The sequence below is a fragment of the Acanthochromis polyacanthus genome, chromosome 9 (assembly GCF_021347895.1).
Source record: "Acanthochromis polyacanthus isolate Apoly-LR-REF ecotype Palm Island chromosome 9, KAUST_Apoly_ChrSc, whole genome shotgun sequence".
Classification (NCBI taxonomy): Eukaryota; Metazoa; Chordata; class Actinopteri; family Pomacentridae; genus Acanthochromis; species Acanthochromis polyacanthus.
Window position 1 is genome coordinate 20096895 of NC_067121.1, and position 25779 is coordinate 20122673.

Sequence of the window (25779 nt, forward strand, 5' to 3'; positions counted from 1 at the left end):
ATTCACATTTCTCACATTTGAAACGACTCCATTTTTAATTTATTCTGCATTTTTTAAACACTATATGTTTCATAGGTTATTTTGTCCATATAAAAAGAAGTTATTTAATTTTTTCCAGTGTTTTTAACCTCAACAAGCTTACTTTTCTATTTCTAATACATTTTGTAATATTATAAACATATATTATCTGGCAGACATCACATTATAGAGCTTCCTATAAAAAATGTCAAACTAAACATGCAGTAGCATTATTTTGCTGCAAAAACAGTGTTACCATTGTGAGTGAAGGTCCAATAGGACTTATCTTTTTCAATTAATTAGCTAATTAATTAGTGTCTACAGATACGGACCCGTACCCGTAGCCTGTGGCCTACGGATACGGCACTTTCCCTGATCATAAATATTAATGAGACGGAGATGCTACGGGTACGGGTCCGTACCCGTAGCATCAACCGATAATTTAGTCAATAAAATGTCAAATAATGTGACAAAAACCTTTTGTTAATCAACAAACAACCCCAAACCCGCAAATCATTAGCTTACTGTTGCGCAAGAAAAAGTTTAAAATCCTTATATATAATAAACTTCAGTGCTGTTTTGCTTGAAAACAAATTTACAAGAATAGTTGTATCGACTAATTGACATCTTCAACTTGCTTGTTTCTGGCCAAGGTTCAGAAACAAAAACATAATGAATTTATAATAAAACAGACAAAACAGAAATTTCTCACATATTAGAAGTAGGAGAAATTAAACGTTCTGCTTGAACAATAATTTAAAAAAAGTCAATTAATTGACCAAATGTTTCAGCACAGACAACTAGAATATGAAAATACAAAGATCTGGATTTGGGTCACAGTCACTTCGCTTCGTGTCTACACAAGTGCATTTAGAATTCAGGAGTCTTTCAAAGCTGCTGATTTTTTAAAGAAAAAAGTCCCTCCTGTGTTTCCACAGACAGTGTTTTCCTGTGGCAGAGTAGGGAAGCTTCCATCTTGTCACATGCGGGTTTGTTGTCAGACAGCTGAAGCCTCATTTCACTGAAGCTTCAGCTGAACTTTGGAGACTTGGGGTTTTGGCTGTCCATCTTTCACACCAAACGTTCAACACCGTCAAGCGAAGTTTTTTTTTTTTTTTTGCGATCTGAAAAACAATGCCAGTGGTCTGTCACGCAGCTGTGGGAGTCACTGCGCTTTTCTGATTGTCCGACAGGTTTCACTACCAAGATTCAAGTAATTAACCTTCGACCCCAAAGATGCTGAGCTCAGCAGCCCAAATCCTATAGAGAAAATTGTGGAAAAGCTCATTTTTTTTTCTAAAGTTAAGGAATTATACTGTGATTGTACTGAGCCTTTAAAAAAAAAAAAATCATCAGGGACTATAGCCCTTGTTTATGCTCAGCCAGCTGAGTTATCTGGGCGCTCCTGATTTGAGTATTGGTGGTTAGCGCTTTCACCTTGCAGCTAGAAGATCCCCGGTTTGCTTCCCGGCCTTCCTGGGATCTTTGTGCATGGAGTTTGCATGTTCTCCTAGTGCATGAATGGGTTTTCTCTGAGTACTCTGGCTTCCTCCCACAGACGAAATAACTAAATTGTCCATAAGTGTGAATGTAAGTGTGACTGCTTGTCTCTATATGTAGCCCTGTGATAGACTGGTGACCTGTCCAGGATGTCCACTGTCTTCACCCTAAGTCAGCTGAATCCAGATCTATCCCTACTTGCTTATGCAGAAGTTTTCTTGGTGGGATACCTGGGCAGAGTCAGTAAACATTTAAAAACCCCGCATATTATTGCAAAAAATATGCCTGTTCGGCTTTTCCAGCCCTCCAAGCAGAGCTGTCAGGGCAGCACTTGCCCTAAAGAGTACATTCTCCTAAACACAGCACACAGCCAACCAAACAAACCAACACAAAGCTCCTTTAGCTCTTTTGTAAAATAAAAAGAAAAGGACACCACAAGGCCAGATACCATCTAGAGAAACAAACTGTTCCACTCTTAGGAGCTGTGAACTTTTCGGACACCAGCTGGGAAAAAAAGACAGTGATGTACAGAATGTTTCAGTTTAAACAAAGCACCAAAGTTTGAGAAAGACAGCGGCACTGTTGTATTACCACTCAGATCCAATACAAGGGCAAATCTGCACAGAGATTTCAATCTAATGCAATGACAAATGGAGTGTAGACAACACAAGCAGCAGATCTGCTCCACATAAAGCCCAGCTTAAACCCTGAGGCTGACACAGTCGTTGATATTCATACCTGCAACAACATAAAAGATTGCGTATGTGTGTACTGAATGAACAATTCTTATTTATCACAAAGCTCTGATTCCTGTAGTATCTTTGTCTTAAGGAGCATCCGGGCCTGATGTTACTCCTTTACTTCTAATGTGGATCTGTCTCGTAACTCCCTTCTTTCTGTTCTTCTTATCTCCTAATTACCTCATCAAACCGTTCTCTTTTCGCATCTGTTTATTTCTCATTTATACACTTTCGTTCTCGCCTCTACTTCAACTTGTTGAAGGCTGATACCAAACATTCCTACAGGACACTGAAGGTTAAAGCTGCTACCTTGTGCTGACGTGAGACGTCAAGGTTTCATGTTGTTTTCTTGCCACAGTAAAAAAAAATCTCTCTCTCAACTGCTTCATAATAATGAAAATATTTTAGACTAAGGACAGGTTCATGGTGAAGAAACATTACTGAACCATTCAATTTCACCCATTTCTGTTATTTTATTAAATGTGGGAACACTCACTCATGTTTCATTTTTATGTACACTACTGTTCAAAAACTTGCAGTCACTTAGAAATGCCCATATCTTTGAAAGAAAAGCAATTTTTCAATGAAGATAACATGAAATGAATCACAAATATACAGTATAGACATTGTTAATGTGGTAAATGACTGTTCTAGCTGGAAACAGATGATTTTTAATGGAATATCTACATAGGGGTACAGAGGAACATTTCCAGCAACCATCACTCCTGTGTTGTAATGCTTTCAAACCCTTGTGCAATTATTTTAGCACATGAATAAAAGTGTGAGTTTTCATGGAAAACATGAACTTGCCTGGGTGACCCCAAACTTTTAAACGACAGCGTAGATCTGTCTCGTAACTCCCTTCTTTCTGTTCTTCTTATCGCCTAATTTACCTCATTAAACTGTTCTCTTTTCTCATCCGTTTATTTCTCATGTTTACACTTTTGTTCTCTCCTCTACTTCAACCTGACTTCTTGAAGGCTGATACCAAACATTCCTACAGGACACTGAAGGTTGAAGTCGCTACCTTGTGCTGACGTGAGACGTCAAGGCTTCATATTTTTTTTCTTGGCACAGTGAAAAAGTCTCTTCAACTGCTTGATAATAATGAAAATATTTTAGGCTAGTGATAGGTTCATGGTGAAGAAACATGACTGAACCATTCAATTTCACTCATTTCTGTTATTTTATTAAATGTGGGAACACGCACTCATGTTTCATTTTTATGTAAATGTGACGAAGAATTTTTCATATTCTTTGTAACATTTAAAAGAAACACTCTGGGAAATGCTTTCTTCTTGAGATTTACATGCAAAGACTGGCTTGCTTTAAGTACAGAACTGGATGTCAAGGTGGGTTCAGTTTAACTTAAAAACGCAAAAGATACGGCTACCAGCATCAAGAGCTCCCCAATTTAGATATTTCTAGTGAACAGGATAGTGTGATATTAAAGCTGACAGGTTTGATTCATGCATTTTGCCAGTATAGAGACTAAATTAAAACCTTTAGGCCCTCTTACAGGTCATATCAAGCCATCGGCAGTGTAGCCAGAGCTCCAACATGTATCTCCTCTTAAAACTGCCATCTATTCCCAGTTCTCAGAGAACCTCCTTACAGTAGGACTGGGTCTAATGCTGCTTATCTCTTGTGTGGTTTCAGCCACTTTCTTCCCCTGTTGAAGTTAATTCTTGCTGTTGCATCTCAAGGCTGCCTTTCTCTGTTTTCAGGATGTTGGTTAAACAGATACCAACAAAAAAGCACAGAGAGTGGGTTTAGTGAGTTAAGTTTAGCCAAGTATTTCTTAAAATGGTCCTGGCTCAGTTCCACAGCTTCTTCCAGGATTTTCTTTTTCTTTCATTTTGGTTGAGCCTGTAAGCCGGAGAAAGAACCAATAACACTCCATCATGTTATTTAAGTTGCTGACGTCTCATGAAAATCTGCAGAATTTCCATGACATACACTACCATTCAAATGTTTGGGGTGACTTAGAAAGATCCTTATTTTTGAAAGTAACGTATTTTTTTCAATGAAGACAACATTAAACGAATCAGAAACACAGTCTAAACATTGCTAATGTGGTAAATGACTATTCTAGCTAAAAACAGCTGATTTTTAATGGAATATCTCCATAGGGGTACAGAGGAACATTTCCAGCAACCATCACTCTGGTGTTCTCATGCTACATTGTGTTAGCTAATGGTGTTGAAAGGCTCATTGATGATTAGAACACCCTTATGCAATTATGTTAGCACATGAATAAAAGTGTGAGTTTTCAAGGAAAATATGAAATTGTCTGTGTGACCCCAAACTTTTGAACATAGTGTATATTAATGCTTCCATCCTCTCTTCCAGGCTCCTTATCTCTACAACACACTTCTCCAGTGTGAGTTTGGTGGTTCAGCAGATTATATGTTTGGTGAGTTCTTCTGCTTGTCCTCTTTGGTCCAGATGCTATTAGTATGAGATACAACATGCTAGCTTTAGAGTTTTGGAGGTGCTGGGAGGTGTACTTTTGAACTGTGAAGAGCCAAACTGTTTCTCCTGTTTTCAGTCTCTATGCTAAGCTAAGCTAACTGCCTCCTGGCTCCATATTTCCAGTGCAAACTTAATAGACAGATGCTTTCCTTTACTTCCAGTCTTTATGCTACTGTACTTTCTCTACCTTTAGGAAATTTAGATGAAAAAAACAACTTAATTTAAAGAAATAAGTTATTTTCAGCAATTACTGCCCATTACCCAAATGAGCTGAGCTGGGCTCAGGCCAGCTTTAACCCCTGCAGTGGACGTACAGCAAGAAAGCAAATATGTGTACTTCACAGCATGTTAAGCTAGATGAGATAACTTTCAATTCAGTGCTAGCAGTTTCTCCTTCTTCAAGTCTACATGCTAAGCTAACAACTTCCTGGTTTTAGCTCCATAATTCCAGTACAGACATAAGAGTGGTATCGACCTTTTCACACAGATATCAGTAGCATTTCCTTTAATATGTCACTTTTATCCATGGTGATTGGTATATTTTTGAGAGTCTTGTCTGTATTGGTTTATTGGTCTAAATTTTCCTCTGCACTGTCCTTTGTAATCTGCTCTTCTCTATTTCTAAAACCCACCCCGTCTCTTTGAGCCCATCTCCCAGCTTCTGCATATTTACCCGTCCTATCATTTTCACCTCCCTTGATGCTTTTCTCTTCACGACTTGCTTATTCTCACCTTCCTTCGCCTCTTCTTCACCTCTTATCGCCCCTCTTATCTCTACTTTCTTTGTACTCATCTTCTTCCCCTTCACCTCTCATTTTTCTCCTCTCCTCTTCTTTACAGACCTGAGAAATGTAAATAACCCAGAATGCAGCGCTGTGCCATCAAAAAAGGAAAAACCCAGCTCCATCAATACAGCCCCATAAATAAATTCATCGAAAAACTAAAAAACAGATCTTTGCCTCTTTTTCTTTCTCTCTCTGTCAAGTCTCAGCGACTTCGCACACATGCATGTATGCTGCCTCTGTCAGTGTGTGTGTGTGTGTGTGTGTTTGTGTACATGTGAACATGCATTTGCATATTTTAGAGATTTATTATGGTGCAAGTAATGTGAGAGTTTGATATTGAGCAGGGCAGCTCTCCCCTTCTCTCCCTCAGCTTTTCAGTGAGCTTAGCTTTACATTATGCACACTTCTGCATCTTTAAAATAATCTTCTCTGTGCTGTTGCCCTGCAGAGTGCGTAAGACTAAGCCATGGAGAATCCCTTCTTCTTCATCTGATTCACTACCAGTCTTAGTATTTTACTTCTACATTTATAGATTCCATTCATGAGAGATATTTTAGAGCAGATCAATTTGTTTTTTTCTTTGCTCTCACGACAACTTTACACTTGGCTGTGTTTTGGCTTGTAATGAGACTTGTGCAGTGATGGAAGGTGTTCTTGGTTCTTTTACTTAATTAAAAAAAGACCAATGCAAGGGAGTTAAAACACCTACACTCAGGCAATTTCATGTTTTCCATGAAAAACCAAACATTTATTCATGTGCTAACATAATTGCACAAGGGTTTTCTAATCATCAGTTAGCGTTTCAACACCATTAGCTAACACAAAGTAGCATTAGAACACAGGAGTGATGGCTGCTGGAAATGTTCCTCTGTACCCCTATGGAGATATTCCATTACAAATCAGCCGTTTCCAGCTAGAATATTCATTTACCACATTAATAATGTCTTGACTGTATTTCTGATTAATTTAATGTCATCTGCATTGAAAAAAACTGCTTTTCTTTCAAAAATAAGGATATTTGTAAGAGACCCCAAACTTTTGAACGGTAGTGTAATTACCAGCAAACGTCCTGTAAGCTTTAAAAGTACAAAAAAAGAGCTTGATTTACTTAAAATATTAAAAGTAAAAGCTCTCATTTTCGAAAAAAAAAAATTTACTTAGACTGGTAAATAGATGTGTGTGAGCAGCATTTTACTGTTGGAATTAGTTGAGCAACATCTAGTTTTAAATATTTCATACAGAGTTAATTTAGTCCAGTAGTTCCCAACACAGGGGTCGGCAGTCTTCTAAAAGGTCACAAAATAAATTCAGAGGTCATGAAATGATAAAAAAAAGAGGAAAAGAGAAAGCTCTGCTACATAAATTTGGAATAATTCCTAAACTAATGGCTAGTATTTAACATTTAATGAAATATTGGATAAATTGACCTTTTTGAGGTTTAAACTGTTATTTAAATAGACAAACGTGTGAATGTGGAATCTATGGTGGAACAGCTGACAGCTCACTGAATACATTTGATCACACATCACAGAGGCTGCATGGCAACTAATTGTTCAGTTCTCACTATCAAATAATCCATTACCTATACACCACTTAATCCACTCAATCCTATTCGCATGATTATGACTGAAAAAAATATGATAGTTACCAGGGCTTAAACCATAAGATCAGGATGTGATACGCAGTTCTTTAAAATATACAATGTGAACTAAGTTTTCAGTAACTCATACAGTTCAAAAACAGGAAATTGAAACATTTCCCTAAAAAAGACTTTCTAACATCAACACAGAATCATTACAGATGCGACTATGATTGTGGAACCGACTCTACCAAACCCTTAGGATACATAACATTATTCATAGTACATTAACTGTAGGCTGTCATTGACTTTGCAGTGAAGACTAATTAACAGTTATGTGTTCAATCTAATATATCACTCATTAAGTAAATATGAAGTGTGCACAAAGTCCAACATAATTTATGGTGCGTGAAGGCTTCAAAAAAGTATGAATGCATGAACACAAGGGTTAGTTTGCGTTAACGCACTGAGTGTTTTCGAAGTGGCTCTTGGAACACTCATAATTTAAAGCTTAATTGATTTTATTTAAAAATACCAATAATGACAGTGTGCTGTGAGATGGAACTCAGGGATTTATCTCCTGACTTGTACCGCTCCTCCACACCTCTTTCTCTCTACTCATTTCTGTTTTGTCTCACAGCTTCAATATCGTTCTGCAGCAGGTAGGAGCTGTGACAAACCCCTGACTGCTAACAGCAGATCAACACACAAAAGTTATCAGCTGGACATAATGGATAGTTTATTAATTAATGTGTTAAATCATTAATTTAGCAGTTAAAGAGTCACATAGTGACCCTGGGAGGTGGTGGAGACCAAAACACAGAAGAGGGAAAACGGCTTTATATTCATAATATGGCCACTAACGTGTCTCCACAAAAATGAAAATGTCACTGTGTCTGGATGTAAAAATAACCAACTGTATGTGAACTTCAACAGCTTTTTCTGTTTTTGAAACAAGACAAAAATGCAGTTTTAAACTAATAGTCTAACAAATTTAAAAGCAATAACATGTCATAGTTAATACGTCACAGAACAGCGGAGTTATGTGATGATCAGCGTATATTTGTCTGTTTGTCTGTTAGCAACATTACTCTAAAACAGAAAAACAGATTTGGATGAAAGTTTCAGTGAAGGTCAGAAATGACACAAAGACCAAGTGATTAGATTTTGACAGCGATACGGCTTATAATTTGGTAGTTTCCGTATTATTGCAAGATAGCAGCACGGCATCACTGTATGACAACAAGTGAACTTGCTAATGATCACATGATTGCGATCCTCCTACAAATCGACCACTGCAGACTTATTCATTGGAAATGATACAAGGAACAAGTGATTAAATTGTGGGGGTGTTTCCGAGTCCCATCAATTGCCGCCGCAACGCTACATATACATACAAAATACACACGTGCATAACACACGCCTGTGCTCAGCACAAGGTCATTTTGTTTATAGTAAATGGCCACATTCTATGGTGCCGTGATTTCTGCCACGGATTTTTTCAGGAGTTCAGCCATCATAAATGACACAATGACTGAGCAGCCTTGGTGGAGTACTGTGCTGTCTGAGTGCTTTTCCTATTTTTGCATGTCCCTCGACTGTGCAGGTTTAACAGGACTGAGCTGCCTCGTTTTTAAAACCTTGCCTGTTGTTTATTGTTGGAAATTACACAAAACCTCAAATCTGTTTGTGTGGGGAAATGATTAGAAGCAGTTTCACATTTTCATCAACTAGACTGAAGTGTCTTCTAGCATTTCCACTTTTGCTAAATGTTGGCAACTGAGTAAACAATCCTCAGAGAAAACACATGCAGTTTTTTTGGCCTCTCAAACATAAGACGATCAGAGTGTGTTTGCTTGTGTAAAGAGCTTCTTAGAAATCTGTGTCTTTTTGCTACATCCTCATATCTTTGCCTGTTAACTTCACTGCCGGCTTTCAAAATGTTCTTTGAAAGTCTCATAAAACAGTCCCCGAGGGTGGGCCGTCTCTCCGGCTACTCATCTGTCAATATGAAACTTTGCATGATGATTAAATGCTGGTCAAAGATGAATGTTCACAAAAGGAACAAAAAAAAGGCATGTAGACACAAGGCATAAAAAAAGCTGCTATGCCACGCGTATGTATAATCCTCAGTCGAATTCAGTCACACATTGTTTGATAATTGGAGCTCAGGTTTGTTGTGTTTAATAGCATTCGTGTGGTTTCACACTGAAACCACACGGAGCAAAAAAGTCTAAAAGAAACATCCACTTCGGCTGTGACCTTGTAGAGCAAATGTGTGTGTGCAGTAATGACCTGTGCACTAACTAACCAAGGAGCTTCTCTTTATTCTTGCAGACAGCACAGAACTGTGTCCTTGACCAAAACAAAACTTCAGTCAGAGAACAAACACACACACTGGAGCAACACATCAGTAAAGTGATTATTTTCCACAGCTTGGACAGGCAGGAGGCAGTAACATCGTGTGACTGCATACTGTGAATATTATGTAAGGAGGAAGAGGACAGCGAGGATACAGTGGAGCTGCTGGATGGAGAGTCTCAGCGTCCCCTGTGAGATGTACATTATCCAGAGACGACATGTTCCACAGCCACCTCCGCTGAAACACAGCAGGTGGGTGGCTGCTGTGAAATTTCCCACCATGGGGGACCTTTAAGCAGCTTTTTGGAGAGTAGAGTGATAAGGACTGAGACTGAGAGCAGTCAGATAAGAAAGACTGAAGTAGACCACTGTGGTTTTCAAAGACATGAAGCGCCATGATGAGATTAAATCCATTGCTTTTGATTTTTGTCTTTTGCTCTTTCTGGGTTCAAGTTATTGACAATTTTATTTTAATATTTTAAAAAAATGTCAATAAAAAAGTTCAAAGTGAAATGCTGGGCTTAGATAGGAATGGAAAAACTGCTGCCCATCTGCATTTGATATATGTAGCTATATGTAGCCCTGCAATAGGCTGGTGACCCGTCCAGGATGTCCCCTGCCTTCACCCTCAGTCAGCTGGAGTAGACTCCAGTCTTCCTGCGACCCTATTGAGGATTAAGCGTCGTATAGATAATAGATGGATGGATGGATTTTCACCATCTGCTTCTGTGGCTGCCTGAAGCCTGGGAAAGGTGGGTCACTTACATGTTGTGTCTCTGCTGCCTCCAGACAGAACTTAGCGTACAGGGCAGGAGCTTCAGTTAAGGTTCACATCAAACATCAGAACGGGCATTGTTGGGCCAACAGGCTGGTTTTGTGTTTAACTGAAACTGCTGATCTTCTAGGTTTCCACAACAACAGTCTATTTTACTTAGAATGGTGCAAAAAACATCCAGTGAGCAGCAGTCCTGCTGACAGAAACGCCTTCTTGATTGGAGAGGTCAGAGGAGAATGGCCAGAGATTTTCAAGCTGACAGAGAGGTTACAGGAACACAGATAACCACTCTTTACAACTGCAGCAAGCAGAAAACACATCCAACCTTGAGGCAGATGGGCTAAAAGAGTAGAAGAACATGTCGAGTTTCACTTTTGTCAGCCAAGAAGAGAAATGTAAGACTGCAGTGGGCACAGGCTCACCAAAACTATATATTTAAGAGCAAGAAAAAATAGCAGGGTCCAATGAATCTTGATTTCTGCAGGTGGTAGGTCAGAATCAACAGCATGAATTTATGGACCCAGCCTCCCTTGTGTCAAGAATCCAGGCTGGGGGTGTTGGTGCAACGGTGTGGGGAATGACACAGTTTGGGCCCTAGATATACAGCCTGTCTGAGTATAGTTGCTGTCCATGTGCATCCTCGCCTAGCCGCGCTAGACAACCCACGGCAACGAATTTAATTCTCTGCCAGGGTGTGTCTAGTTACCCTCCATAAGGCTCGAGGTTGGATGCTCCTAAAACTGGCCGGACCAATCACCATGAAGTGTAGAGTCAGAAGGCGGGCGTAACTAAGTGACGACAGAGGCGTGACGATTCTGACAGAAACAACCGGCGCACAATAAACAGTTATCTTTTGACTCGGCTTTGGCCACAGCCCTTAAAGATTTGAAACTAAAATTCAACTTGAAAGATAAACAAAGGACGGCACTGAAGTGTTTCATTGAGAAGAAAGACGTATTTGGACTTATGCCGACGGGATATGGCAAATCCTTAATATACCAGTTGGCTCCACTGTTTGGGAAGCTAATGGGACTTAGTCACAATCCGCCGGCGCTCTAGGAACTCTGTTAGCCTATTCGTTGCGCTGATTGGTTGTATACCTACCCAATTCCTGCAGAGTGATTTGAAAGACAACCTTTTAGCCCGCCTCCCTCCCTGTCGAGCGTGCCTAGACCCTTGTGTCGTAAGAGCTGGGTCTCGCCCGGCTAGGCCATGTGCATCCCTTTATGATCACAATTTACTGTTTCATAATGGCACCTTTAGCATGATAATACACCGTGTCATTTTAAACTAGTTGATGTAGTAGAATGTCAAAGCCCTACTATGGGTTCTTTGGGGTGTGGTGGGGGGATTCAAAATAAAGTGGAGCTTGATAGTCTTTAGAAATCATGTGATTGAATCAGGTTAAAAAGGAAGAGAGGCCTTGAGACATGTTTCTAAAGTCTTGTAGAATCCATGCACTAAAAAAGTGAGGCTGCTTTAAAATTAAAAAGAGGCCCTGCTCAGCGTTATTCGACTTATTTATACATGCCACCATCAGGCAGGCAAACAACATTCTCTGAGACTCATCACATGTCCTGTTTCCAGAGTACGTTGTGTTGAATTCAGACAGAAGGTAGAGTCCTACTGTGCAGGCTCAACTGTTTTAGACATTCTTTTATCCCTTTTCAATCAAACTCATTAATGAGCAGTCCAGTGCAGGTACCCCAAAGGGATGTATGCGTATATGTATGGGGGTATGCTTGTATTTTAGGGTTTTTTTATGTTATTTTAACCTACTTATCATATGTCGCATATTTCATGTGCTTCAGTAGCATGTGTTGTGTTTTATGTTGCAGAGCAGCTTGCTTTTGCCTTTGTCTCAGACAAATTTCTCCCACAGGAGGCAATAAAGTGGACCTTGACCTTGAACTTCAATTTTAGACAAGAAGTGATAATACTTTCACTCAGTCGTCTGGCAACTCTTCCTCAAACGATGCACCTGCACACAAAGGAATTCACAGGAAATTTACAGCAGGTAATACAGCGCTGTGACGTTACGAACTAAATCATTCAGCTTTTTTTTCTGCTCGTTCACCTAACACTTTGACAGAGCTGCATTAAATCACAGCTAATGTAACTCAATGGCTCCTGCTGCCGCTGCTTCACATTAAAAGCATTCAACTGCTTTAACTTGCCGTGGCTTTTATTCTGAAGCAGTCTCGAGAAGATTGAGCCATTACTCCAACTATAAGTGGAATGAAAGGCTCCATATAAGCTGAGCTAGAGTTGGACTCCAGGGATGAATCCATTAAACACTATGTTCTACTTAACTAACAGAGACACCACTTGAAAAGCTCGGAATTTTGCAGATTGTCCAGCACTCCTCTCTTCACTGAAAATATATATTCTCACGATCATGAGGCATTATGAAAAGTTTCATTTGCAGCCTGCATCAGTGCAGACAGTAGTCTGGAGACACACACTCCCAGATCAGAGGCCTATTTGACTGGATTAATCAGGAATTTCTGCAGCTCTCTGTTCTTATTCCCAACAGGGGGAGTTAATTGCATTAGAGCAATGGAGTGGAGGAGAAGTGGGAGCTCAGTCTGATGTCCTGCCTCAGTTCCCTCTGCAGAAATGAGATGGGAAGGAAGAGGAGGAGTGGGTGGCGGTGGTGACGATAGTTGAGAACAGCATGGCAGAGAGAAAGTAATAGAAAAGTGAGGTGTGTGGGTGTGAAGAGGACAAAGAGACAAGATTTTTTCTCTTAGCTTCTACACATCTGGGTGGTGCAACAGTGAAAAACCTTCAAATGGGCATTTTTTTGTTGTCTTTCTTATTTAAATTTCACATATTTTTTTTATTTTTTAGTAGCTTTATGACACTTTTGTGAATAACTTTTTACGGAGAATAAAATCAACATTTAGTTGTTATCACAGCAGTACAATGTGTATTTAAAGGCAACACTCATATTCCATCAAGAATGAAAATGTATATGACAGCATCACCTTGAGCTTTGATGATGTATTTCGAGGTTATGGATGCCAGGTAAACTAGCATCAGATATAGCAGAAGTTAATGAAGATCCAATTGAATATACAAATAAAAAAATCAACACTGCTGTGGACAGAGATTGTACAATAAAAACATTATTTTAAAAACTATCTGTATGTGCAAAAAGCAAGTCATTTTAAAAATAATCCCAGGGGTTTGAAAACAATGCTGTCTTTACCAGTATGCCATTTGATTTGCTGTTTGATCAAAAAACTAAACCAAAGCTCAGCTTAAAGTTGTGATATATCATCAAAATCACTTCGTTCAACATGTCTCATCAAACACTTCGCCAAAAACAAGCTGTTTGATCAAAATTGATTCTGGATAAAGAAAATGAAGAAATACGTGCTTTTAAATTCACCCATGCAGCCATTAATGACTCAGCTGTGACCAACAGTCTTGTGAAAATTCAGGGACTTTTTGGCTGAACTGAGCTGAAGTGCAGATGGGAGAAACGTGTGAAAACAAATTGGAAATGTAAGCAGTAAAATATCTATAGGGTGTAGAAAAATGTCAAAGAAATTCAACTTTTGGTTTTCCTTCTTTATGATTAATGGCATGATGAATGTGTCACGCCACACAAAAGGCATTTGTGACTTCTTCCTACTTCTACCCATGGCTGTGTTTTTTCCATAGAGGTGCAGGACTTTATACTGCAGTGAAAAATGAGTCCACAGTGAATAAATATGTTCACAGAAGCATAAAATGCCCAGAAACTGATGAGGGTTAAGAGGGGTTAACTAAAAAAAAAAACATGAAATAAAGTGAAGCTAAAAAAAGTAAAATTGAGAAAAGCTAATACACAAAAAATAACATTTTATCAGGAACCTCTACCAAGAATCTCTATGTAATTGCTGCTGTTTTTGTGCTAAACTTTATATTTTCTGCTCCGGTAAAATTTGCAGCTACTTAAATTACTTTATTCTACTGAAGCCTCTTTTTATGTTTCTGAATGAAAAATGTTTTTAAAAAAAGATCTTTTCTAAATGGTTTAGACCAGAAATCCCACTTGTGCTGTGGAGATTACAATCAAAATTCTTCTTGTAATATATTCTTCTCTTTTCATGGATTATTCTCCTCTGTCCCTCTGTAGAAATCTGCTGCTTAACACTTTTCTCTGAGTTCTTAAAGAAATGATCTGTTAAAGCAGTTTCAGATTATAACCACATACTCACTTTCACATTCTAAATATGTGAGCCTGCACATAAAGGGAGGCTTCATCTTATATATCATGAAAGGTGTGTAAGCTGCGTTTTGGTAGGTTTCTGCTCCACTGCTTCTTTGCATGGGGATTTTCTGGAGCAGCAGCTGCTGACTGTGGCTATCTGTCCAACTATACCTGCAGCTCAATGCTTCATTTCTCTTCCTCCCTCCTCTCGACTCTCATTTTCTTCCTGAGCATCTCTCCTTTTTCTATCACTCCGTACTCGAACTTTCTGTTGGCACAGCCCTCATTATTGAGCTTTTTGATGCAATTCAATACAGAGAAGAGAAAAAGAGGGATGACATCTTCTTTTAAACTCAGAAAAAGAGCTGAACTCGTCTGGAAAGGTCACAGCACACATCCGTGGATCACTGGTTAGGCTGCATACAGCAGCAATAAAATGTAAAATGTTCCACTGAGTCTGTGATCAGCTGGCTCCTTGAGGTTCATTTACAAAGCGGTTCCCTCCATAACAAACCACATCTAAAGATCCTGTTCCGGTGACCATGTGGTGAAGATGCATGACTTTTTCCTCTGATCCGAACTCCCATTTCAATTTTTACTTTCAAGAATGTGCTAGAAACACAGGACTCTCCGGGACAATTTGAAAATATATACATTTATGCTCGGGCCACCAGCTTTAATTGACTTAATTTCTGATAAATTCTACATCAGGCATTGCAGACGGGTCTAAATACTACAAAACCCATGAGTCTTAGGGTTTGCTACATAAATCTTGAAAGAATCTGTGGATCCAGACTACAAGCCACATCACTTTCTGTGTCATTTCTGTCCTTCCCTGAAAATTTCATCCAAATCCGTTTTGAGTAATGTTGCTAACAGACAGACAAACGTACAACAATTGCCACATTACTCCGCCGCATTCCTTGGCGGAGTAATAAACATGGTGCCATAGTTGCAGAATTCTACCCAAACTTACCCAGAATTCATAGGTACGCTGATTTATGCATCTTATAGTTTTCTCGGCAGCTTAACTGTTATCTTCAGTAACACAGGAGTGGTGGACTTAAATAAACTAAGCTCTGTGATTTGCAGTTTCTTGCCTTGGGAGTCGTAGTAAAGTCGTCACCTTATGTTTATAAGTTTGAACTTTTTCAAAGAACCACATTTTGTTTGGCACAGTTATTAATCTTTCATACTGATGATGCGGCTGGCAGAGATCCAAACCATACAAGTGTTCCAACTGAGAGTTACTTCTTGTTTTCTGTGAATAAAATGAATTAGACTTTTACATCTCCCACGTTGCACCTCTGTTAAAGCCATGGTAGGATTATGACCAGAGACCTTTGCTGAATACTGTACACCTCTTTGTCCCTGACCTGTTATATTATTATTTGAGAAGTACAAATTCTAACAGTAATGTATTGTTTGATAAAACAAGGCTGAAAACTGTGAAAAGCTGATGCTCAGAGCCAAAAACAAGAACGACCACTACCACTAGGCTACTGTAAAAAGTGACAGTGTGACTCAAACAAAAAGAATCTGTACAACAGTTCACAAAGTGCTGTTTAGTAACTAGACTTTAGCAGCAGAGAACATGATTGCTAACTTTACACTGATGCCCTGAGACTGTCATCAGTTGCTGCCTTTATCCTTCACTGCTTTAGATGTTAAATGCAGTTTTGAATGGTAAATGGTTGTATTTATATGGTGCTTTTGTCCAAAGCGCTTTACATGATACGTCACATTCACCCATTCACACACTAATGGCAGAAGCTGCCATGCAAGGCGCTAACCACGACCCACCAGGAGCAATTAGGGGTTAGGTGTCTTGCTCAGGGACACCTCGACATGAGCTCGACGGGCCAAGGATTGAACCGGCAACATTCCAGTTACAAGACAGCCACTCTACCCACTGAGCCGTGCCGCCCCTTGAATATTAAGCCTGTGTTAAAACCACTTTATTCTATACCTCTCAATGACAATCCTGCAAAAATGAACTGCTATAAACAGATTATGTAATAAATGAAGAAATATGTGGTCTTTGATGCAATCATGAAGCCATAAGCTATGACAAAAAGTCTTGTGACAAAAATTCAGGAACTATTTGGCTAACGTCAGCTGAACTGCAGGCTGTGTAAACAACAAACAAATTAAAAATGTAAGTAGTAAAATAGAGTAAAATAGTGTAAAGCCCCATTTTCTCTGGTTTCCAGCAGTGGTTACACCTGGTGGCACAAGGAGAATGTTGTGCATCTATACATTATCTATATACCGCTGAATCCTCATTAGGATCACCTGAGAGCTGGAGTCTACCCCAGCTGACTTAGCACGAAGGCAGGAGACACTCTGGACAGGTCACCAGTCTGTCACAGGACTACATATAGAGGCAAACAATCACACTCACATTCACACCTACGGACAATTTAGAATTACCAATGAACCTCATCGTGTTTTTGGACCGTTGGAGGAAGCAGCAGAACCCAGAAAGAACCCACGCATGCATAGGGAGAACATGCAAACTTTATGCAGAAAGATTCCGGGAAGGCCAGGATGTGAACCGGGGATCTTCTGGCTGTAAGGTGACAGTGCTAACCACCAAAACACTACGCAACCCATGTTAATTCCAGGTTTTCTCAATTTTTGTAAAATAAATAATCAAAGGAATTCAACTTTTGTTCTCTTTTATGATTAATAGCGCTATAACTGTGTTAGACTTTACAAAAGATGTTGATTTCTTTCTATTTCTAGCCATGGCTGTGATTGTTGCATGGAGCTGCAGTTAAAAATGAGCTCACAGTGAGTAAAAACGTGACACGAGTTAAGACAAATCCAGAAACTGCTTGGGTTCCAGAGAGATAAAGAGCAGAAGTCAACTCTTTAAATCAATATTTGTAATCAACAGATGGCCAAGGGAGATGTTTTGGCATTAGAGTGATAAGATAAAATTGTCAGGCCAGCTGCAGCTACTGAAAATGGTGGTAGTCACTGGTGATCTAGTCTGCTGGAAAAAAAAAAAAAAAGCAATGGATTTTTTTTTTAGATATTCCTGAGAGGCGTTGGAGGCTACTTCAGTGATGCTGCTGATGTGTGAATAAAAATTCAGGTCAGCATGAATACTAACTCTCAGGTTTCATACATGGTCAGTGGTCTGGGGGATTGAGACTCCAAACAGACACAGAGCTGCCGAGTCTTTGCATGAAACAATGCGGAGGCTGTCAGAAGCACCACCTTCATGCTTCAACAGCCTTCAAATGACACGTCTGATGGCAGGAGGCATCCAAAGAAGGGACACCTTTTGTTTCCCGTAATTATCACCTTTTAGGTTCAAACAGAAGAAGACCACAGAGGACACTCGTCCGGATGGATCAGAATAGGAGCTGCTGCTGCACGCTGTGCACCGACCATCTGACCTGCCTCACACTCATCCTGCTGCACACTCACTCTGTTCTTTCTCTTCACTCTTGCTTCTTCTCTCCACCTCGTCTTCACCCCGCATCGATTCAACTCCAGTATCAAGCAGGTGCTCTCTACTGTGTCATGCTGGCTTCTGTTCTGTGACCGTCATCTTGAAAGTATTATATCATAAGAAAAATGTGCCCGCTTGCTCTTCATTTACTCAGGGGGGGTTATTTGCCTTCCCTGCCAAGCCTTGTACTTGCCTGCTTTTATTTGTCCAGGGAGTACATTTAAAAGAAGTAGATATAACAGAATTAACAAAGTAGAGGGAAAAAAAGGACACCTTGTATCAGACATATAATATCTAAAGCTTTTATCGTTATACTTTGGGTCTCAGAGTGCCTGGACTTTTTCATCTTATTTGCAGTCATCATGGATCAAGACTCGAAAGTACGTCTTTGTATATTGATTTTTTTTAAAACAAAGTTTTGCTTTTCTTTCTTTGAACGTGACTGAAGAACCACTGTCTGCAATTCACTGGTCGAATCAGACAACTACATGGTGCATAACCAAAGAGGAATTGCCAAGTTGTGCTGAATCACATCCCTCTGGTGCTTAAAGTAGATTTTAAAAATGACCTGTGAATGCTTTTGATTCACTGCTGGAGGAAGAAAGTAAGTAAATACATAGCTCTGGAGAAATGCTTTTGGAAAACATTAATTTCAAGGGAAAATACAACTTGGAGCATTTAAAGGCATGAGGCACTGCTGCTGGAAGAAAACAGATCAGAATCGCTTTTGAGAAAAGACATCAGAAACCTACTGCAGTGGGCGACCACTGAGTGATAAGGGACTTTTGAATCCTGCATAGGTTTAAATTTTGACAGCTACAACTATCTGACTCTCCTAAGGTTCTTCAAACAAACTCCTGCCCAGTTTCTAATTGTGAATATACATTACCATTCAAAGGGTTTGGGGTCACTTAGAAATGTCCTTTTTGAAAGAAAAGCTTTTTTTTCAATGAAGATGACATTAAATTAATCAGAAATACATTCTAGACATTGTTAATGTGGTAAATGACTATTCTAGCTGGAAATTGCTGATTTTTAATGAAATATCTCCATAGGGGTACAGAGGAACATTTCCAGCAACCATCACTCCTGTGTTCTAATGCTACATTGTGTTAGCTAGTGGTGTTGAAAGGCTCATTGATGATTTGAAAACCCTTGTGCAATTATGTTAGCACATGAATAGAAGTGTGAGTTCTCATCGAGAACATGAACTTGCCTACGTGACCCCAAATTTTTGAACTGTTGTGTATGTTTATTAGTTTTTATTTGTGTTGGTGCTAAACACTCACCAGGTATACCATAAGAACAGATGTCATTTAATATATTTATATAGACAAACTGTCATTAGGAGGACTATGTTGTATTTAATATCTGCTTATGGTATGGAATTACATCCACTCCCCTTTGAAAGATGGTTTTTGTTGTTGCACAAGACCATTTGCCTGCCTGGCATTGTGACATTAGACAGTGTACAGGTATCTCTTTCGAACTTCTTCAAAGGCTCCATAAGCCACTTTCTCACATGGGCACTGAACAATGTCTGGTCCTGATTCTTCAGATTTCCCTGTCACACACATAATACACAACAACAGATTGTCTGTTACACCTTCTGACTACGGGAAATACTCCATGATGATTTTAGTGTGAGCTCTCAGTGGCAGAGGTTCATGAATCTCCTTGGATACATTTTAATTGGCATCATTGTGTAAAACATGCTTCTTCCTCTTGGTCTTATGTTTGTATTCTTTTGGTTTCACACTAGCTATGTGATGGAAACATCATCACGTCCACTGGCTCACTGTGAATTCTCCAGACAGCGACCAGCTCTAGTCATACAGGGGCTCAATCAGTCATTACTCACACTTTATCCCAGGGAGCCGGAATAAAAATCTATTTAATGTCCAATTCAACTGATTTGAGTTTTCCTCTACAGCTCCTTTAGGTAACATTCACATAAATTCAGTGCTGCAGTTTATGTGTAAAAACTGTTGTGTAGAGTTTTGGGGAATGAAAAAAAAGAAACGAAGGGCACTATAACCTCTGTGGCTAGTTCAGGGGCGAAGCTTTAGGATAAGCTGCAAAAAATTGTTGAGGGCAGCCACCATTAATTCCAAAATCAAAGTAATGCAAGAGGTGATCCAAGAAGCACTTTGTTCAAGCAAACTAAGACCCTTCAAGCTTTTCAGTAGAAGTGGGCAATACAGAAGAACCCTGGTCTGATAATACCAGAATCACCAAAAACAAAAATACCTAATGCTGCTGATGCACGATCACAATTTAAGAGGTAAATTCATCATTTAAATGCATCTGAACACATCGGGCCACCAACTCTAACTTTCACTGTGATAAACAATAAAGACGGAATAATTTAAGACAATAAAAAGAAAAAAAAAACAGGTTAAAGATGAGACTTCAAACACTCTGCAACATTTGCCGACTTGACCTGAGGGTGGAGGCGCCCTCACAACCTAGACGTGTGATTGAACTTATCAAAGGCTTGACATTCTCAAAGTGTTGAGCCATAAATATCTTGACTCTTACACCACTGTCAAGGCTTCACAGAAACACGTGCGGACCGGCGGTCGCTGCAAGTGTACACGACGCTGGCTCAGGCTCTGCCGAAAACCACTGCTGCGAGGTCTATAAAGGAGAAGGGGGAAAGGGCAAGGAAAGTAGAGAGGGAGCATGGGACGAGTGAGTGTGTAGAGAAGGCTGGCATTAAAGCCCTGGGGACAGGAACAGTCTTTGCCCAAGGCTACTGCTGCATGTTCAGAGACAGTGAGGGGATGGTGAGAAAATAAAACCCTCCCTCCCTCCTCTTATCGTATCCACAAACTTTCAGACAGGGGTGGGATGGGGGCAAGTGACACTGGCATGTGTCCTACCTGCTACAGGCTCAGGCCACGCTGAGCAGCAGGGACAGCCAGTTCCCCTGGGCTGGCATTAAGCTAGCAGGACCCATTTCAGGCAGCGGCCATGGTGTGTGGCATCAAAATCAGCATAAAAAAAGGAAATTGCTGGAGGGGAGCAACCGAGGGAGATGGGAAAAGAGATGTGGAGAGCTGGAGGGTTAGAGAGGAGGACAAACAGAGTGAGGGAGAGGTGCCAAAGTACAGAGCAGACAGTGTAAAAGAGCAATTTAGTCATTTTTCAGACAAGGAGCATACGGAGGCTGGTGGACACAATGACTGCCTGCACTGTTCAAACCCCTGAACTTTTCTTGCTTTCGACGACAGATGCTCTTTTACCTCTCCACCCCTTTACCCCATTCCTCCAGTCTGTCACTGAATCCTGAAAGACTAACCCAACTCGTCATTTAGTTGGCTCAGCTGGAAACCCATCCTCCCGTCTGCATGTGGCTGAAGCATGTATTGTCAGAATCCCTTCAGCTTCAGATGCTTGTATTTCAAAATTAAACTGATGAGCTTCTATTTTTTTTCATTATTGCACTGAAGCTGCTGCTATCTACTATTTCTCTTGTATGCCTTTTTCATATCCACTACCAGTCAAAAGTTTGGACACATCTTCTCATTTTTCTTTCTGTTTTTTGGGAAAAGTGAGTTTTCTGAAAGTGACTCTAGCACCACATTCAAGTTTCTCTGATACTGAGATACAACTGTGCTTGGAGGCAAAAGGTAACATCAGCAAGCTAACATTTTCACAATAAAAATCTGGGAAAATGATGAGCAGCCAACGTTGGCATGCTAACTTTTGCTGATCTAAACAAAACACTAAAGTTGGTGCTAATGCCAATGATGTGGAATCACCTCAGTTATTTAAAATGGGCGCACCAAATTTCAAGATAACTCATCCAGCAATGTTTGAAACATTTCACTCAAATTCACAAATGATGCCACACGGGGGAAAGTGAGGAGATCGCCAAAATCAGCAGGATTCATCCTCTGGAGAACAAAAATGTCTGTGCCAAATATCATGAAAAGTCCATGTATTAGTTGTTAAAATGTTCCAGTCTGGACCACAGTGATGGACTAACTGATATTTCTATCTGTGAAGTTAAGCTCCTAAACCCGAAAGTTCTATTAAAAGATTTACTATGAAAAAAGCATGTAGGAGTCAAATTTTCTTGGCTTGATAACCTCAGCTGCATCCACACATCCGTGCCGTATCTGTGCACCATCTTCTTCCAAATACTCGTCCAAGTGCTGTCAAGGGCATTTCCCTTCAGATTGCTCTGTGAAAAGGCTTGAAAGCAAGCCAGCCCTGAAAAGTGAAAGTGGAAGGTGGGAGGGGGTGTGAGCCATTGAGTGAGGCACAACACAACCTTCATGCTTCGCTTTATTTGCTTGTTTCTGCCGAGTTCTTTTTTCTCCCTCCTCAATTTATTAGAAGATGGAGTTGGGGATTTTTACAGTCTTACTTTGTAATAACCAAGGAGACAGAAAAGGGAGGCACAACTGGAACCTGAGTGTCCGGTCAATCCTGTCTCTGTCATTACTTTAGCTTCACAGCACAGTAATGTACCTCTCAAGGTGTTCCACTGTACTGCTAGAGTTTTGACAACAGCTGAAAACAAATGTACAACAGCCTGTGTAAATACATAAGTACAAACTCCACCTACTGTATTGTTATTGCGGAGCTCACTGAAATGACAAATGGACCTAAAACATTTGTAAAGCGCTTGATTAAACTCATAATTCTGCTAATATTCTCTGGCTCTGGTTGCTCTTAATAATTGACCTGCTTTCAGGTAAATCCAAATTTTCTTTTTAACATATCTCTGTGCAAACTACAAAACAGAGAAGTAAGTAATGCCAACTCATCAGCAAACTGCGTTGGAATATCTGTTCTTTGCTTTGTCTTACAGCTGTCAGCATCAAGGAAATGATTTTTTTCAGATGGGAAGTGAGTGAAGTTTAGGATATGGTAGCACCACACCTAGTGATGTGAAGAACAGCCTTCCTGCCTCTTTATAAAAGTGAATAAGTGATGAATTCCTTTCATCCATGCACGAAGCGTATATCAACTAGAAAAGGATTCAGAGAGTGCAGGACGACGCCAAGGCTGTTCATTCCCCCATATAGCATTGTAAGAAATGCAACATTTGTTTATTTATTAGTTATTGATGACCAGAAATCACGGCAACAGAGAATGTATATATAATATAGATGTACCCACAAGCAAAATCAACTTGTGCCGAGTACAGGCGTGTGTTATGCATGCGTGTGTTATGTACGGATACCAAATCGCGTAACCTAAATATGCAGCAGGCGGCGAGAACTGATGGGACTTGGAAACACCCCTGCAATGTAGTCAGAGTGAGTGTCTGCAGTGACAGTGTTCACTTGTTGTCATAGTTATAGTGATGCCTTGCTATCTTGCAATGATACAGAAAGCCTTAACAAATCCGTGGATCCAGACTATAAGCCGCATCACTGCCAAAATCTAATAATTTCTGACCATCCCTGAAAATGTCATCCAAATCCTTTAGTCCGCTTTTGAGTAATGTTGCTAACAGACAAGCAGATAGGCAGACAGATGGACAAATGCAGATCATCACATAACTCCGCCGCGTTCCTTGGCGGAATAATAAAATATATGTCATATATATAATACATGACATAAAGATACACCAAAATAAAAATGCATGAAAACTAGCATATTGTCAAATTTCAAAAGTTATGTTTTCAGGTAGGCTTTTGGTCTTATTATGAGGAGCCACCCTCCCACTGGCTCCTATGTTTCATATGTAGAAATAAGATCAAATGTACAGAAGAATGGTATTTACAATATAACCAGCTCTCGAGTTGATGTTCATGGGCTGAATTATGATGGAGAAAACAGCTGTAACTGTAATGTGTAGAAATAGAAAATTCAGTTTATCTTCTGTCTAAATCCTCTAAAAAACTTGCACAAAACCAGTCAGCATGGCTTGATGCCGGCATGTCTGTTGTGCTGGAGAAGACCTTGATCAGCGGTCCGACTCTCCCATCATCAATAAAAGATCTTGGTAGAAAATTAATGCAACTCTGAACAGAAATAAATGCTGTGACATTGCAGGAGCTTATCAAAACAATGCCACGGCGAATGTGTGACGTTCTCGGAGTTAAGGCAGTCCAATGAAATATTAGAATGTAAGACTTGTTTTTGGACAGGGAGTGTCTTTCAGTCAGTACAGGTAGAGTACGCCTGACTCAGATGAATTGTTTGCAGCTGTCTCGAGTTCTATCTGGATGGGTGGGCCCATGTGGTGCATGTTTGGTCTGAGAAACTGAAGCAATATCCTGAAAGAAGCTACATGTTGTATAGAGCTGCAAAGTGTGAATTTTGTGTTAAACTCTGATCAACTGGAGAAGAAATGCAAATCTACAGCTGTTCTGGCTGCATCTTAAGAAAAGGAAAAATAACACACCTTATCTACAACTTAAAGCTTGTAAACTAAAGTAACTTCCTGCAAACGACCAGTAAAGTGTCTATCTCGCAGAATAATTAACTTATCGCATGAGATTCTACGTTCAGGAGAATCTTTGGTGTCTTGTCTTCTGAATGTATGTGCACTACTGTTCAAAAGTTTGAGGTCACTCTGGCAAGTTCATGTTTTCCATTAAAGCTTAAATTTTTATTCACGTGCTAACATAATTGCATAAGGGTTTTCTAATCATCAATTAGCCTTTCACCACCATTAGCTAACACAATGTAGCATTAGAACACAGGAGTGATGGTTGCTGGAAATGTTCCTCTGTACCCCTATGGAGATATTCCATTAAAAATCAGCTGTTTCCAGCTAGAATAGTCATTTACCACATCAACAATGTCTAGACTGTATTTCTGATTCATCTAATGCTATCCTCACTGAAAAAACAACTTTTCTTTCAAAGATAAGTACATTTCTAAGTGACCCCAAACTTTTGAACGGTGACCACTTCTGCATTGATAAAACTGAATTGCAGACATAAACATCCGAAAGCTTTTTTTTTCTAACTGGGATTTTAATAATTACTGTGCACATCACTTCACATTTTATAGCAGAAGATATGGTTCAGTTCAAGTGCAGAAAATATCTCGAGGGGAATCTGCAGCATCTAATGACCAAGTGAGGCTAACATCCAATAAAAAGTTAGCGGTTTAAATTTATCTGTCATCCTTTGGCACGTAATTGCAGGCACACACACGCACACCGAACACAATCACTCAGTGAAGCACACATAGATCTCTTTTATCACATCTTGCCAGATGCTGACAAACAACTGTAATCTTCTGAATACTGTGTTGGCTGACACAGTCCATTCTCAAAAACCGCAATTCTCAAATGCTCTATTTTCAGTTTTCTTATAATGCTATTACTCTGAGAGGGTAAAGATAAGCCTCCCAGTGCGAGAGCGACAGCGAGACACGCAGGGAGAAAAAGAAAAACAGATAGTGAAGAATAGAGATACAATAAAGATGGAGGTGGCATCGTGTCTGTGGAGGAGAGTCCTGCTGTGAGAGTGTGTGCAGCTGTGTGTGTTTACCGTCAGAGTACTTGAGCCCGGTTCTCTGAATGCAAATGTATCTGTTCATGTGACTGAAATAAATTTTGTTTTGAAGCTAATTCGGGATGACAGCTGACAATTTAGAAATCTTTACGCCACCTTAAACGTTTATTTCAGCTGTAAAGAAATATGAACCTGACATTTTCACTTTGCCTGTGTGAATGATGGAGCTAATCTGTGTTAACAGAGTAGATATCAGGGAACATGCGGAAGATTAAGGTGCCGTGTTTGGTTAGCTTCTTTATTTCATTGCCAAAGTTTTATTTATTGTCTTTAGCTGCCTTTGTTCCCTGGTTCCTGCAGTACCAGGCACAGATGGACAATGGAGCAATTTTGGAATAATCAGTCGTTAACAGTCCGATCATCAGTTCACCAGGTAATTCAAG

General features: G+C 39.8%; 1 protein-coding gene across 2 annotated transcripts in view; it reads right to left on the bottom strand.

The window, feature by feature from the left end:
* b4galt2 (UDP-Gal:betaGlcNAc beta 1,4- galactosyltransferase, polypeptide 2) overlaps nt 1-25779 on the bottom strand; it is a 258127-nt gene that overhangs the window by 19440 nt on the left and 212908 nt on the right. The window lies entirely within an intron of this gene.